This window comes from Macaca nemestrina, chromosome 15 (genome assembly GCF_043159975.1).
Source record: "Macaca nemestrina isolate mMacNem1 chromosome 15, mMacNem.hap1, whole genome shotgun sequence".
NCBI classification, from domain to species: Eukaryota; Metazoa; Chordata; class Mammalia; order Primates; family Cercopithecidae; genus Macaca; species Macaca nemestrina.
The window spans coordinates 90,598,434-90,615,246 of record NC_092139.1 but is presented as its reverse complement, the minus strand read 5'-3'; the positions used below and the strand labels follow the sequence as shown (position 1 = coordinate 90,615,246).

General features: G+C 51.7%; 1 long non-coding RNA gene across 1 annotated transcript; it reads right to left on the bottom strand.

Annotated features, from left to right (window-relative positions):
- Positions 1-9,609: 9,609 nt before the first annotated feature.
- On the bottom strand, positions 9,610-14,164 carry LOC139358942 (uncharacterized). The gene is made up of 2 exons (XR_011614424.1): positions 13,278-14,164; positions 9,610-9,828 (listed from the first exon to the last, which is right to left on the bottom strand). It is a non-coding gene; the product is annotated as an uncharacterized lncRNA (long non-coding RNA).
- Positions 14,165-16,813: the final 2,649 nt, after the last annotated feature.

Sequence of the window (16,813 nt, the reverse complement as noted above, 5' to 3'; positions counted from 1 at the left end):
CTGCCACCCCCAGTACCCAGCCCTAGGCTTGTTATACTTGGTGAGGGGCAGCTCTGTGGGGTTAGCACAGACAAAGTGCTTGTGTGTTCCCTCTAGGCCTTGGGGGTCCCCCATGTGGGAGAGCATGCGGGGGGTGGAGGTGGGCATAGCCAGCAGCAGGGGGCCTTAGTCCAAGGGCTGTCCCTGGCAGGGGGAACCATGTCCATTCCTCCCCAAGCACCATCAGGGTGGGCTCCCAACCAGAAGCCTGATGCCACAGTCACCCTCAGCCCTGTGTGAGGAGTTACAGTTCAGCCCAACCAGGAGACAGGCAGGGCAGGCGGGAAAGGAATTTAGAGATGTCCGGGGGGATACTGAGGCCCAGAGTAGGGAAATCATGTGCTGAGCCAGGAGGTAAGGTCTGGGGGCAGTGGGCCCCTGCTAGAGGAGGAGAAACTCAGCAGCAGAGGGAGGCTCCAAGGCTAAGGAGGAGGCAGGGGTCCTCCTGGGCCTACACACCCCAACCCACCAGCTCTGACTTTTCCTCACAGCCACGGCCTACAGAGGACTGTGAGCGGCGTATCCATCCCCCGTGGTGCACAGATTCCAGCACATTCCCAGGCTGGCTGGATGCGTAACAGCCTCTCAGGGCAGAAGGAGATGGTCAAGGAGGGTGAGGGCGGGACGGTGTTGGGTCCCAGGACTGGGATGGAGGCAGTGAGGAAAAGGATCTTCCTTAGGCCCCACTGATCTCACTGCTTTAGGTGGACTTTTCACCCAAAGGCTTTGGAGAGACTGGAGATGTCACACTTCAGCCCTGCTCTGCTCCTGACTTGCGTGGGACCTGGCCAGGCCTTTCCCTTTTCGGGGTTTCTGCTCCCTCCCATCTGTTAAATAGGACTTTCAGCTCTCAGCACTCCATCGGGGTCCAGCCCCCTCCCAGCTCTCCTTGTTTTAGGGACTGGCCCTGCCCAGCAGCTCAGAAGCCATAGAGGCATTTCCCTATGCCCCTACTCTGGAACAGGGGGTTCAGGCTCCCCAGAGTGAGGCAAAATGGGGTAGATGGTGGGAGGGGCCAGCAGAGAAGATTATGAGAAAATGAAAGCTCAAACCAACATGCACTTATTCTGTGAGCAAGCTATTATTTAAATCAAAACTATGAGAGCCCACCCTGGGCCAGGCAGGCTGATAAACCTGTCACATAAGCAGACATCTGAGCTCTCCCTGAAACTCCTGCTGGAGAAATGCCAAGCTCTCCGGTCCCTTGTGCCCTGCTGACTTCTGCCCACCACTGGCCCTAAGCCAGCCCACAAACCCTCCACCGTCACTGAGAGATTCCTACCAGGATGGTGCACAAGGACCTGAGCTGGTGTCCTAGGCAAGCTCTGCGGGAATCCAGGTGGCGGCAGATGGTTTCAGTCTCTGCCTCTTGGACAGAAGCACATGATGTAGTAGCGAAGTCAGAGCCTGAAACGGATCAAGTGGGGAAGGTTGGCCTCACTGCCATGCAGGTGTTCACAGCTTTCACGGAGCCTTCATGACCACCAGCAAGGCCGTCCAGGGCAGGGCCACCAAGTTCCAGGAAGTGGCAGCTTGTGGCTCATGCAGCCTGGTGAGGCAGAGAGCTCTGGCCAGGACAGCTCCAGCCCAAGCTCTAAACAGAGGAGGAAGCAGGTGGGCCATACTCAGGCTGGTCCTCACACAGGCCTAGTCTAGGAGGCAGACAGGCCTGGCCTTGGTCCCAGCCTGTCACTTGCTGGTGATGTGGTCCTCTCAAAGCCTGTTCCCTCATCTTGGGAACGAGGTACACCAAGCCTCCCATTATCCCACTGGAGTGAAGATGACGTAAGTTTTGGAAAGTGTCTACTGCATTGAGGAGAGGAGGGCAGGCAGGCACTGTTCGATGTCAGCAGGGCCTCCACCCAGGGCTCTCTGGGTGGCAATGGCAGGAATCCAAACCTTTGGGACTAGGCCAGAGATGAAGCCATTTTTTAATTCAACAAGCACTTCCCTAGCCTCCCTTGGGCTAGGTCCTGTTCTGATGGCCTTATACTCCTTTAATTCTCTTCTCATTTGAAGAAGGTAGGTGCTCTGTTTTCCAGGTGAGTCGACTGAGGCAGAAAGAGGTTAAGAAAGGGGACTTGTCGGTCGGGCGCTGTGGCTCACTACTATAATCCCAGCACTTTGGGAGGCTGAGGCAGGTGGATTACCTGAGGTCAGGAGTTCGAGACCAGGTTGGCCAACATGGCAAAACCCTGTCTCTACTAAAAATACAAAAAAAAAAAAATTAACCAGGCATGGTGGTGAACACCTGTAATCCCAGCTACTTGGGAGGCTGAGGCAAGAGAATTGCTTGAACCTGGGGGGCAGAGGTTGCAGTGAGTTGAGATCGCACCATTGCACCACAGCCTGGGTGATGGAGCAAGACTCTGTCTCTAAAAAGAAAAAAAAGAAAGCGGACTACTTGTCCAAGTTCAAAGAGCCAGGAACTGAAGGAGCCAGGGTATAAGCCCAGGGGGCCTGGTGTCAGTCTGTGACGTTAATGCCTGCATGCTGCTCCCTCACCTGCAGCCATTTCAGGGACTGTCACTGAGGCTGCTTGGCCCCAGGATTCACCTACATGAGCAATCCCCTTCCAAAGAGGCCATTTGAAGCAGGAGAACCATCATGGTCCTCCTGTGGGGAACAGACCTCTAGCCTCATTGTCCCTGGAGCAAAGCCAGTCAGGACCTCCCTGGACCTCACTTTCCTGATCTGCAGCTAGTTGGTGGAAGGAGCCATGATGATTTAGGCTTTGCCCTCCCACAGGATTGTAAGAGACTAGTGAGGAGTGGGTTTGGAAGTACTTCCCAGGCTGAAGAAAACCCAGGCGGCCCAGGCCCAGGAGTGCAGCATCCATACCCAGCTCTTGCAGTCTGCCTTCAGCTCCCTGGGACTGAGACTCCTCACACCTCAACCTGCCTTGCAGGGATGCTGAGAACATCAAAAGCAAATATGTAGAAAAGATACTGTACTCCACAGGCCCAATGTGACCAAGACTCGGGAACTTCTTTTCTGTCCTACAAGGGAGGATATTTGAGTGCAAATAATTTGCTTTAGGACATGAGCCTGCAGGAAAGGTCAGCCTCTGCAGACGGTCTTCATCTCAAGAATCCAGTCTTGGGCAACTGATCCTAGCTGCTGCTATCAACCCAGCATGGAGGTTTTTCTCTGGGACCTGGAAGGAAAGGAAAACGCACTTCTTCCACTTACAGCTAGCTGCTAATCACCCATGAAAATCAGTATTTTCTTTTTTTTTTTTTTTTTTTTTTTGAGACGGAGTCTGGCTCTGTCACCCGGGCTGGAGTGCAGTGGCGCGATCTCGGCTCACTGCAAGCTCCGCCCCCTGGGTTTACGCCATTCTCCTGCCTCAGCCTCCCGAGTAGCTGGGACTACAGGCGCCCGCCGTCTCGCCCGGCTAGTTTTTTGTATTTTTTAGTAGAGACGGGGTTTCACCGTGTTCGCCAGGATGGTCTCGATCTCCTGACCTAGTGATCCGCCCGTCTCGGCCTCCCAAAGTGCTGGGATTACAGGCTTGAGCCACCGCGCCCGGCCGAAAATCAGTATTTTCTTTTCCAACTGTGCACTACATGTGGTTTTTTTGGTTTGTTGTTGTTTTTGAGACGGAGTCTTGCTCTGTTGCCCAGACTGGAGTGCAGTGGCACAATCTCGGCTCACCGCAACCTCTGCCTCCCAGGTTCAAGTGATTCTCCTGCCTCAGCCTCCCGAGTAGCTGGGACTACAGGCACCTGCCACCACGCCCAGCTAATTTTTATATTTTTAGTAGAGATGGGGTTTTACCATATTGGCCAGGCTGGTCTTGAACTCCTGATCTTGTCATCCACCTGCCTCGGCTTATCAAAGTGCTGGGATTACAGGCATGAGCCACCTCACACGGCCTGTTTTTTAAAAATAATGTTTTATTTTAAAAAATAACCCTTCATTGAGGTATAATTGAAACACAATAAAGTGGACATTCCAAGCCTTACAAGATTTAAGTGTGCAATATGATACATTTTGCCACATATATACATCCATGAAGCCACTATCACAATCAAGATAGTAAACGTACCTGTCACCCCTAATGTTTCCTCATGCCTCTTGGTAATTCCTCCCTCCTGTCTCTCCCTGCCCGCCACCATCCAAAAGCAACTGTTGATCTGCTTTGTGTTTCCATAGTTTTTTGGGATATATGGAATCATATAGGATATAGTTTTTTGTTTTTTTTTTTAAGTGAAATCTCACTTTGTTACCCACACTGGAGTGCAGTCTCAGCTCACTGCAACCTCCACCTCCCAGATTCAAGCAGTTATCCTGCCTCAGCCTCCCGGGTATCTGGGGCTACAGGCGCATGCCACCATGCCCAGCTAATTTTTGTATCTTTAGTAGAGATGGGGTTTCACCATGTTGGCCAGGTTGGTCTTGAACTCCTGACCTCAAGTTATCTGCCCACCTCAGCCTCCCAAAGTGCTGGGATTACAGGTGTGAGCCACCATGCCCGGCCGGAAATACTCTTTTCTATATGACTTTTCACTTAGCATAACTATTTTGAGACTCACTCACGTGTACCAGCATTTATTGCCGAGTATTCCGCCGGACGGTGTGTCACAATTTATCCATTCATCTGCTGATGGACGTTTGAGTTGTTTCCAGTTTTTGGCTATTACAAATAAAGCTGCTATGAAAATTCATGCATAAGTTTTTGCATGGATATATATTTCCTCTTCTCTTGGGTAAATACCTGGGAGTGGAATACGAGATCATAAGGTAGATGTATTTTTAATGTTTTAAGAAACTGTCAAACTGTTTTCCAAAGTAGTGGTGCAGTTTTACATCCCCATCAGCAGTGTTTGGGAGTTCTTGTTGCTTTACATCTTCAACAGCACATAGCATGGTGAGTTTTTTAAACGTTAGCCATTCTTCTGGGTATGTAGCGGTATCTCTGTGGCTTTAATTTGGCGTTTCCCTAATGACTAATGATGTTGAACATCTTTTCATGTGTGTGTTTGCCATCTGTATCTTCTCAAGTCTGTTCACATTTTTTCCCGATGTTTTATTTTATTATTGAGCTTTGTGAATTTTTTTTTTTTTTTTTTTTTTTTTGAGACAGAGTTTTACTCTTGTTGCCCAGGCTGGAGTGCAATGGGGTGATCTCGGCTCAGCAAACCTCCTCCTCCTGGGTTCAAGCAATTCTTCTGCCTCAGTCTTCCTGAGTAGCTGGGATTACAGGCATGTGCATCATGCCCGGCTAATTTTGTATTTTCAGTAGAGATGGGGTTTCTCCATGTTGGTCAGGCTGGTCTCAAACTCCTGATCTCAGATGATCCACCTGCCTTGGCCTCCCAAAGTGCTGGGATTACAACAAATTAGCTGGGTGTGGGGGCGGATGCCTGTAATCCCAGTTACTTGGGAGGCTGAGGTAGGAGAATCACTTGAACCCGGGAGGCAAAGGTTGCAGTGAGCCGAGATTGCACCATTGCACTCCAGCCTGGGCAACAAGAGTGAAACTCTGTCTCAAAAAGAAAAGAAAAGAAAAACCACAGACAACCGAAGGAAGAAAATCACTGACAAAGAATTCAAGAAGGTTTCACAGAAATTAAGGACAAGAGTCCACTTGGAAAGGGGCGTGGCATCGAAACAGATGGTCACCAAGCCAGGTATTAATATATCATTGTGAAATTTTGGAACACTGGTAACAGAAGGGGAAAAAAACCAGTCATATAGAAAGAATCTGGACACAACATCACTTCAGACTTCTCTATAGCGATGTTAGATGACAAAGTAACCACACCTTCAAAATTCTGAAGGATACTGATTCCAACACAGAATTTCATATCCAGTCAAATCAAGTGTGAGCACATTTTTAGACATGCAGGTACTCCCCCAAAATAAGGTGATAAAAGAAAGGTTACACAGAAAACAGATCCAACAGAGGAGCAGTGTGGGGAGTGCCCAGGGTGACAGCGACACACCAAGCACAGGGGGAAACCAGTCCAGATTGGGGTGGGTCAAGAATAATAACTGATAAATGATGTGTCATGATCTTTAGATATGACTGGGGTTGAATTAGTGACAAATAGAAAACTAAGCAAATAAAAATGCAAGAGGATTACTTGCAGGGAAAAGTTCCACAGTAATCTAGTCTATGATATGACTCAGCTGTGAATATTATGACACTGCCATATTTTTAAAAAGTTTAATCACATCTTAATAATTTAACACTGAATATGATCTAACCAGATTACTATCAGGGAGATGAGTGACAGGAAATATATTCATGGTGGGCAGGAGGAAGAGAGGATTCAAAAGATAATGGTGGCCTGGTGCAGTGGCTCACACCTATAATCCCAGCAGGCCGAGGCTGGCAGATTGCTTGAGCCCAGGAGTTCAAGACCAGCCTGGGCAACATGGCAAAACCCTGTCTCTACAAAAAAATACGAAATTAGGTGGGCATGGTGGCGCACACCAGTATTTCTAGCTACTTGGGGGTCTGACGTGGGAGAATCACCTGAGCCCAGGGAGGTCGAGGTTTCAGTAAGCCATGATTGTGCCATTGCACTCCCGCCTGGGGGAGAGTGAGACTGTCTTAAAACAAGCAAACAAACAAAAAACCATCAAGGAATAGCATGAAAACATGTTCATATTGAGACATGGAGGTAAATACAAACAAATCAGCCAAGAGTTGGAAAGACTATCGTGAGACAAGGAAAGTGGGGTAAAGGCAGGGTAGGAGGGCTACTGTTTTTCATAATAAACCTTACGGAACAACTTGTTTTCAATATGCGTTAACTGATTTTTTCCCCCTAAGATGCAGGATACAAAACTGTTTACAAAGCTACATATTTTAGGTTGATCCTCCTTCACTTTTCAGGATCTAGTTAGGGTTATAGCCAGTTTCCACTATGTGGAGAATCTGCAAGGCTGGAGATCCTGTATGGGTCCAGGGTGAACTACATCAAAAGTCACTTTTGAGATCGAGGATGCAGTTCACTACTATTAAGTGTAATGTGTTATTATTCAAAGTACTGTTTACTGTAAAAGTATGATAAATTAATGGGTATACTAAAATAACATATTCTAGTACAGGGTCAAAATATGGCTCCAGGTCTACTTAAGATAGAATACTTAAGATAAGAATCACTTATCTGGGGGACAAGGGAATTGTTTAAAATGCAGATTCCTGGGCCCCGCTCCAGGCATGGGGCTTGCAGTCTTCATTTCTAGCAAGATCCTTAGGGGCTGTTGAAAACCACTGCTTTCATTTGTTTTTTTTTTAAGAGACAGGATCTTGCTGTCATCCAGGCTGGAGTGCAGTGGTGCAATTACAGCTCACTGCAGCCTTAATCTCCTGGCCTCACGTGGTCCTCCTGCCTCAACCTCCAGGGTAGCTGGGACTGCAGGCGTCAGCTGTACTAGGCTACTTTTCAATTTTTTATAGAGATGGGGTCTTGCTTTGTTGCCCAAGCTAGTCTCAAACTCCTAGGTTCAAGTGATCCTCCCTCCTTGACCTCCCAAAGTGCTGGTATTATAGGCGTGGGGCACCATGTTTGGCCTGAAGCCCTACTTTAAATGCCTATTGTATCTGGCCAACTCACTGATGCTTATTCCTTTTTTTTTTTTTTTTTTTTTTTTTCTTTTTTGAGACGGAGTCTCGCTCTGTCGCCCAGGCTGGAGTGCAGTGGCCGGATCTCAGCTCACTGCAAGCTCCGCCTCCCGGGTTTACGCCATTCTCCTGCCTCAGCCTTCCCGAGTAGCTGGGACTACAGGCGCCCGCCACCGCGCCCGGCTAGTTTTTTGCATTTTTTAGTAGAGACGGGGTTTCACCATGTTCGCCAGGATGGTCTCGATCTCCTGACCTCGTGATCCGCCCGTCTCGGCCTCCCAAAGTGCTGGGATTACAGGCTTGAGCCACCGCGCCCAGCCAACTGATGCTTATTCCTCAGAAGAATACCAGTTCTGTAATCTCCAGGTAGTATCATAAGACAAAGCTTATTAGAAACTCATTAATTGATGCCAGGTTAACTAATGTGCTGGATTTTTTTTTCTTCCTCTTCCATTACTTGAACAATCTGTTCAATGAGCAATATTCTAAAAGCCAATAATTGATCATTTTCCTCTTGATGCTTATACTGTAGCTCATACCGTACTGAATCCCTGGCAAGACCTCTTTTTGGTTATTTGATCTTTTCAGGCTGCATTTCCCATTTCTGTGTTGTTGTCACAATTATTCACCCTGCGTATCTCACACTCTTTACTACTTCTTCTTCTTCTTTTTTTTTTTTTTTTTTTTTTTTTTTGAGACAGAGTCTTGCTCTGTAGCCCAGGCTGGAGTGCAGTGGTGCAATCTCAGCTCACTGTAAGCTCTGCCTCCTGGGTTCACGCCATTTTCCCACCTTAGCCTCCCGAGTAGCTGGGACTATAGGCGCCTGCCACCATACTACTTCTTATCTTTCTTTAAAGACAAAGTCTTGCTCTTTTGCCCAGGCTGGAGTACAGTGGCAAGGTCATAGCTCACTGCAGCCTCACACTCCCAGGTTCAAGTGATCCTCCCACCTCAGCCTCCCAAGTAGTGAGGACTACAGGTGTGCACCACCATGCTGAGTTAATTTTTAAATTTTTTTGTAGAGACAGGGTCTCACTATGTCTCGCAGGCTGGTTTTGAACTCCTCTCAATCCTCTACCTCAGCCTCCCAGAGCACTGGAAGCAAGCCACTGTGCCCAGCTGCTGGTCACCCTTTCTACACTAAAAACTATGGATGTGTCAATCAATGCTGAGATGCTCTGATAAGCTCCCAAGAATCTGTTTCCCCAAATCACCACAAAACTGCTTGTGTAGCCAGTATAGGAGCCAAGGAAGTTGGCCACTAGGATCCCCTGAATTACCTTTTTTTTGGTTTGTTTGTTTGAGATGCAGTCTCGCTCTGTCACCCAGACTGGAGTGCAGTGGTGCTCACTGCAATGACCACCTCCTGGGTTCAAGCGATTCTTTTGCCTCAGCCTCCCGAGTAGCTGGGACTACAGGTACACGCCACCAGGCCCGGCTAATTTTTGTATTTTTTGTAGACACAGGGTTTCACCATATTGGCCAGGCTGGTCTCAAACTCCTGACTTTGTGATCCACCCACCTTGGCCTCCCAAAGTGCCGGGATTACTTGTGTGACCCACCGTGCCCAGCCCTGAATTACTTTTTATTATTTGATTACTTTTCCCAAATGCTGAACCACTAGCACATCCAGACTACAGGGGTCAGAGCATTGGACTTTATCAAGGGACAGGGTCACCTGCATTGTTAAAGCTGAGCTGATGACAATTCCACAAATGTTAACTGAACAAAGTGCCACACTAAGTGCCGGTGTCTAAAGATGAAAGAGACACAATCTGTGTGTTCTTGGAGTTTCTCCAAGGTGAACTCTTCTGGGGCTTAACCTGCAACTGGCCAGGAACAGCGGCTTAAACTCTCATCAATAGCTGTGCTATTTCAAAGTACTAGCATTCTCCCAGGACACCCCCCAGGGTGTCAAAATTTAGCCAAAGCAAACTCCAAATGAATACAAAGTCCTTATTTTCTCAAAGGAAAAAAACAACAAAACAGAACAAAAAACCCCCCAGATTTATTTAGCTTCAACATTTCCCCTGATCTAAAGAGAAAGATGTCAAAAGATACCTAGGACATATACACAAGCACCCACCCCAGTGAACTCAGATAACCTGAAAGAAAAAAGGGCAAAGGTCTGTTCAACGGAGAAAATTATCTTCGCTTTTGAAAGATGTTTCCACGTCCCATTCCACGTCCTCTTCCTCTTGCAGCCACTGAAAGGGAAGAAGAGAAAACAGGAGGCCAGGTCAGTGTGGTCAGTGAATGCTCATAGCACAGAGTAGCCAGGGCCTAGGACACCAGTTAGAAGGGTTCTGAAGGGTTACCTGGTCCAACATCACCCTGGCCATCACATTTCTGCTGCCTGCCTTCCCCGGCCCCCCCAACCGCCTTATTTTTTGAGATGGAGTCCCGCTCTGTTGCCCAGGCTGGAGTGTAGTGGCGTGATCTTGGCTCACTGCAATCTCCACCTCCCAGGATCAGGCGATTCTTGTGTCTCAGCCTCCCGAATAGCTGGGACTATAGGCTTGAACCACAACGCCTGGCTAAGTTTCTGTATTTTTAGTAGAGACGGGGTTTCACCATGTTGGCCAGGCTGGTCTTGAACTCCTGACCTCAGGTGATCCACCCACCTCAGCCTCCCAAAGTGCTAGGATTACATGCTGAGCCACTGCACTTGGCCAACAGCCACTGCATTTCACAGAGGGGATGGTGATAGAGGGGCAGGGGCTGGGGACTGGCATCAGAGCAGGAGGTAGTACCACACTCTTGCCTTCCAGTCCCACACTGCTCTCTCCAAGAGGCTGGCAGGTAGCACGCTGAGGGCAAAGAATGTGGTCTGAGAGCTACAGAAAAGACAAATCCCTGGGACTGGCCTCTGGTGAGCTAAGAAAACATTATAGATGCAATGAATTCATTTTTTCAATTCTGAAACAAATACAGTTAAGTGTTAACATGTGTTAGATCTGGGAGAAGGGTTATACTATTTTTTGTGTTTTTTTCCTGAGAAAATAATTATTTCAGGCTGGGTGTGGTGGCTCATGTCTGTAATCCCAGCACTTTAGGAGGCCAAGGCAGGCAGATCACTTGAGGTCAGAAGTTCGAGACCAGACTGGCCAACATAGCAAAAGCCTGTGTCTACTGAAAACAAAAAAAATCAGCTGAACATGGTGGTATGCGCCTGTAATCCCAGTTACTTGGGAGGCTGAGGCAAGAGAGTCACTTGAACCTGGGAGCTGGAGGTCACAGTGAGATCAAGCCACTGCACTCCAGCCTGGCAATGGTGACTTAATCTAAAAAAAAAAAAAATTATTATTTCATAGGAGCAAGAAGAAAACACTCTCCGTATAAGCTGCATGATAAGACTGCTGTTCTCCGTAACCCAGGGTTCTAGGAGCAGACAGGCTTTGAAGGACAGATAAAATCTTCTTCTTCTTCTCTTTTTTTTTTTTTTTTTTTTTGAGATGGAGTCTAGCTCTGTTGCATGGGCTGGAGTGCACTGGCATAATCTTGGCTCACCGTAACCTCCACCTCCCGAGTTCAAGCAATTCTCCTGCCTCAGCCTCCCAAGTAGCTGGGATTACAGAGACCCGCCACCACGCCCAGCTAATTTTTATATATTTAGTAGAGGTGGGGTTTCACTGTGTTGGCCAGGCTGGTCTTGAACTCCTGACCTCATGATCCGCCCGCCTTGTCATCCCAAACTGCTATGATTACAAGCGTGAGCCACCACACCCAGCCCAGATGAAATATTCTGATGGCTACTAACTGGAGCCTCATCCCTCTGCTCATACAGAGCTTGGAGTTGTCCTGAAGAGGAAGGGGAGAGAGCTCACCTGCCAGCTGACAGGACCACAGCGGACTTAAACTTGAGCTTTCATCCATGGTCCCTGGCTCATAACTCCTACAGTCCTTGTGATAGTCTTTTGTTATAATGTTGGGGCACTTTAGGCCTCAGAAGCAGGACTTGGGGGACAGAATCTCTCTCTTGAAACTTCTCCTGCCCCCCTTTCACCTGCCCAAGGCCGGACCCTAATCTGAGTGTGGGTCATAAGACCTCACCCCAGAGAAAGCTCCTGCCCTATACCCTGGAGGAACAGATGCTGCACAGAGAGGCCAAAAAGAGTCTGGACAGGCCTTGCGGGGTCTCCCCACCCCGTCTCTTAGTATTAGATCACACCCTTTTTGTCTAATGGCATTTCCACATGGTTGTCCATCCTTTAACCATGTCAATCCAATGAAGTCTCCATAAAAGGCCCAAGAGGACAGGGTTAGGGGAGCTTCGGGACAGCTGACCACGCGCAGCCTGACAGGAAGGTGAACAAGAACTCATCCATGTGCCGGGAGGAAACTCCATGGGGATAGAAGCTCTTGTGCTTGGGACCCTTCCAGATCTCACCCTACGCATCTCTTCATGCGGCTGTTTATTTGTAGCCCATAAAATATCCTTTGCAGTGAGAAGAGGCAAAAGGCTGCATTTGCTCAGCCCTGCAGGGTCAGGAGAAGCCCCCTGGGCATGACTGTCCTTCAGCCACCAAGTCCTCTATCCCACAGGTGGGAGTCCTCAGAGGGCCACGGTAGCCGGAGCCCTCGACCTCTCTTGGCTCCCCAGGGTATCTGGGGACAGCGCACCTTCTGGGGGCCCTGAAGCCTGCAGAACCCCTCTTGCTTGCCTGGATTGGCGGGGGGACATGGCTGCCAAGAGTCCCATTCGAGGCCTGGTAGGGAATGGTGCAGGGTCTGAACTTGACCCTTCTCACTCTCCCAGGGACTACAGTGGAGACCCCAAAGAGAACCCTGCCCTCAGGGCAGAACGCCAGGGCAGCTCCCCTCCTTTTTGGGGAGAGGAGGGACATTTCAAGCAGGGGTCCCAGCAGTGAGGAAAGGGAAGTGGGGGTGCACACCGTGAGGGGCTGTAGACGCCGGGCCCAAAGCATCTCCTATGGGCCATGAGACCTGCGGCAGGGCCATATTTCCAGGGGCTGGCATGAAGGAAGGGTTGCAGGGAGGGACTGGGGCAGGTACCTGCACCCAGGACAGAATCGTACGTCCCTGGCCCTTCCCCGTCCCCTGTCAAAAGAGGCCAGTCGAGGGCCAGGCCTGGGCCTGAGCCACCCCGCTGGCCCCACTCCACTAAATGCAGTGCCTGGCACCTAAGAGCAACAATAAATATGTACTGGCCAAGGATGTGGTGGCGCACAGGGGTCGGGGAAGGAGGCCGAGAGATGCTTGCAAGTGAGATAAGTGGCAGGAGGGTGAATGGGAAGTGGGGTGGGGGTGGCCTGTGGCCAGTGTCCTGGTTCTAGAGTTCGGGGCTTCCCCTAGACTTTCCCGGATTCAGCCCCACCCTGATGAGGACCCACAATCCTGGCTCCCCCTCCGCGATCCCGCCCTGTCAGGACTGGGGACGCAGGCTGAGGCCTCTGCTGGTCTCCCCCGCCTCCCTCCTAGCTCCCAGCGGGTTTAGGATGGGTCTGGCTCAGATCTCCCATCCCCATGGACTGCCCCATGACATGGACCCTCAGAATTTCTTCCCACCACCCCTAGCACAGCCACAGATGGCCTGACAGATGGACAGAGGCTGAGCCCAGAGGGGCATCTGCCCAGGCCTGGCTGCAGCCAGATGGACAGACAGATGGGGGCACAGAAGGGCAGGGAAGCATACCTGCTGCGGGTCCAGGCCCGGGTCGGGGGCTGTCGCCAGGAGCAGCAGGGCCCAGGGCAGGAGGGCTGGCTTCATGGTGCAGTCTGTGTCTGCAGCGAGCAGTGTAGTGGCTCCGAGGCAAGGTAGCCAGACAGGCTCACTCCCCGCCAGCCTGGCCCCACTTGCCCTGCACTCTGTGCACTGCCCCACCCTGCCCTGCCCTGCCCTTCCCCACCTAGTCCCCTTTCAAAGTCCACAAGTGCTTGCATGGACAAGCAGGGCCCAACCTGCCCCATTAGCACATTCCTGGCCAGCAGGCCTGGGACAGAGCAGGGGGCCGGACCTTGGCCCTGGAACCCTGTGGGAGGGTGAGGAGGCTGGAGCCTCCAGCTGCAGGACATTTGGCAAGCGATAAGCTGTATGTCCAGAAGCCAAAGCTCAGACCCTGGGTCCCACCCCCACCCTGCATGCAGGGCGTGCCAGGCGGGGCTGCAGCAGAGGACGGGATGCACAGGGTGGGTAAGGCAGGGCTGTTTAAGCTCCAGGCAGGATTCTAGCCTCTGTGGCCCTGACATTGACCTCCATCTCTAGCCCTCATCTTCCTGCAGGAAGGAGGTGCTCCCAACTCATCCTCCCGGGATGCGGGAGCTGTTTGGGTCAGACACAGGCTGAGCCCTGGGGCTGAGGCAGCTCTGCAGGGGACCCCTCCGGAGGGAGGAAGGAGGGAGGGGAGAGGAGGTACTCAAACCCAGCTGGGGGCCCAGAAGGGAGACAGGGTCCATCCCCGGGCTCCAGAGATGCCACCACACTGGGGAGCCTTGACTCTCCCAGTCACACCTAATCCTGCCACTCAGAGTTTGCATAGTCTAATCAATCTGCTCCCCTTCTTGAGCAGATGAGGAAACTGAAGCTCAGATGTGGACAGGCAAGGCCAAGCCAGGCCCATGGTGGCTTCTGGGAGCCCTTGCAGCCAGGGTGGGCGGTAAGGGCTGTGGCCTGGGATTGGTCACTTGGGCCCTGCCATCTGGGCTGGATGTCCAGACAGGCGGGTGGTCCTCTCCCAGCTGCAGCTTCTCAAGGTGTCCAAAAGGGACTCTTGCCACACTTGCAGGGAGTCAGAGCTGGCCCCAGGGCATGAGCTTAGGCCATCTGGTCTCTGATCTGCCCAGCACTTGGGGCCAGGCCAGTCCATTGTTCCCCGGCCTGTTCTCTCTCTTGCCTGGGTGGTGCCTGCTGGGAACCACAGCGTGTTGGCAGCCACCTGTGGCTCCAGAGGGGTGGCCCTTACTGAAGGTGTTAGAGGCGTGCGCTGGGGGACTTGGCTCCTGAGTCCCCACACACAGCTGTTCCAGGGAAGCCACACCCACATTTGATGTCTTCCCACCTCCCAAAGACATTTGGTGAGAGGCCCTCAAGACCTTCAGCTTCTCAGGGACTGTTTCCAGAGGGGAGAAATTCCCTTAACCCACAATGGCGCTCAGGGCACCTCTGCAGGTGAGTGTCCTGTGAGTGGACACTCAGGTGCTGAGCCAGGGAGAGCCTGTCTCCTGATCCCAGGCTGGCGAGGGCACTCATCCCAGGCCCAGGCCTGAAGTTTCTCCCTACAGCACTGGGTGCAGGGGAGGGTCTGAGGTGTCCGTCCTCCTGTAGGTGAGGCTCCGGGGAAGGGTGCTAGGGGGTCGGCTGGGAGAGCTCCTGCTTCCTGTTTCTTCCCTTGCTGCACATGTCTGGAGACGATGGAAGTGCGGTGGGGGCTAGGTGGGCAGTCTGGGAAGCTCCTTACCCCAGGCCCTGCAGGGAGGGGGCGTCAGCTGAGTAACTGCGGCCGGCAGGCTCATCTCAGCCCTCCGAAGGCGGGTTCAGCCAGAACCATCTAGGGCCGCCAAGCCTCTGGTTCCACAAGGGCGGTGCCCAGCCTTTTACGCCTTCCTTCCTGGGTGGTGGGCGTGTCCAGCCCATGAGGGGCACAGGGCAGTGAGGAGGGTCCCCATCTCCATCCTGGACAGAGAGCCTGCTCCTTGGGAGGTCCCAGGGGCCAGGAGGGCCCCTGTGGTGCTGGGAGGGGAAGAGAGTGGTGAAGGGTGGGTTTGGGCCCCTGGAATCTGTGCATTCCCAAGACAGATGGGCCTGGCGCCTTCAGGGACGGGGCCAGCTCTAGGGACTTGTTTAATGCTCTGTGGGGGCTGCCTTAAAATCCTCAACCATTTTTGGTCAGGCATGGTGGCTCATGCCTGTAATCCCAGCATTTTGGGAGGCCAAGGTGGGTGGATCACTTGAGGTCAGGAGTTCGAGACCAGCCTGGCCAACATGGTGAAACTCCGTCTCTACTAAAAATACAAAAATTAGCTGGATGTGGTGGCATTTGCCTGTGGTCTCAGCTACTCAGGAGGCTGAGGCAGGAGAATCCATTGAACCCAGGAGGTGGAGCTTGCAGTGAGCTGAGATCACGCCACTGCACTCCAGCCTGGGAGACAGAGTGAGACTCCGTCTAAAAGAAGAAAAAAAAAAATCCTTAATCATTTTTGAACAAAGGGCTCCATATTTGCTTCCTGCACTGAGCCCCACAGCCATTCTCTGACCGGCCCTGTTAGGGCGACGGTGATGGGACTAAGTGCCCTCTCTGCCGGCCCCATCCCCCTTTCCCTCCCTGACAGCCCCCTCCTCCCAGCCTCTCAGCAGCCCCAGCCCTGCCTGCCCTCCCACCTTACAACCTCCCACCCAGGAGGTTGAGGCTGCAGTGAACCGTGATTGCACCAGTGCACTTCATCCTGGGCCACAGAGTGAGACTCTGCCCAAACAAAAAGAAAATAAGAACTTCACGGGGGGAGGTCCACATACATAGATTGGGGAGTTCCTGCTCCCTGGTGTCGAACAACACGCCCTTACCCTTGCTAAACAGACTAGGCTGATGCGGACCATGAGGTGGATTATCCTGCACTGTGCACTGTGACTGGCAGGGGGCGCTGAAACTGCCTTTTCTGCGCCACATGATGCGCAGGCGTGTTCTCAACGCAGAGGCTTCGTGGCGTGCGTGGCGTGGCGTCCATAATGGAAAGATGGAGAATGGCTCCCGTTCCTTCCGGACCCGCTTGAGGGCGCACTGCGGCGGCGTGGGGATGACTTGGAGACTCGTCTCGGGGAGGAAACTGCTGCTGTCTGTGGCCCTGACTGCTTAGGTGGGAGCTGCGTGCGCTCAGCGTTTCCAGGACACTTTTTTCTACACGGTGACTACAGAAGCTTGTTTCCTGGAACTTTCTCTTTATGCTCACCTTCTCACTAGTTTTCCTCTTTCTCTCATAGTATTTTAGTATTTATTTTACCATTAATTTTGTTCCCTGAGGACTTTTGAGGGTGGCAAGTGTAGCGGACTGTGGTATTTTTGGGGGTTGAGGACTTTTTCTGAGGGAACCTGTCCCATATAGATGGGGAGAGAGGAAAGCCCCAGGAGGAAGGGGAAGCCCGGCCCAGGTGGGAGTTGGGACCAGGCCTGGGTGTTTGGCTGCCTCCTGGCCAGGCCTCAGACGGAGGAAAAAAGATCCCAGCGGCCTCCAGGATTT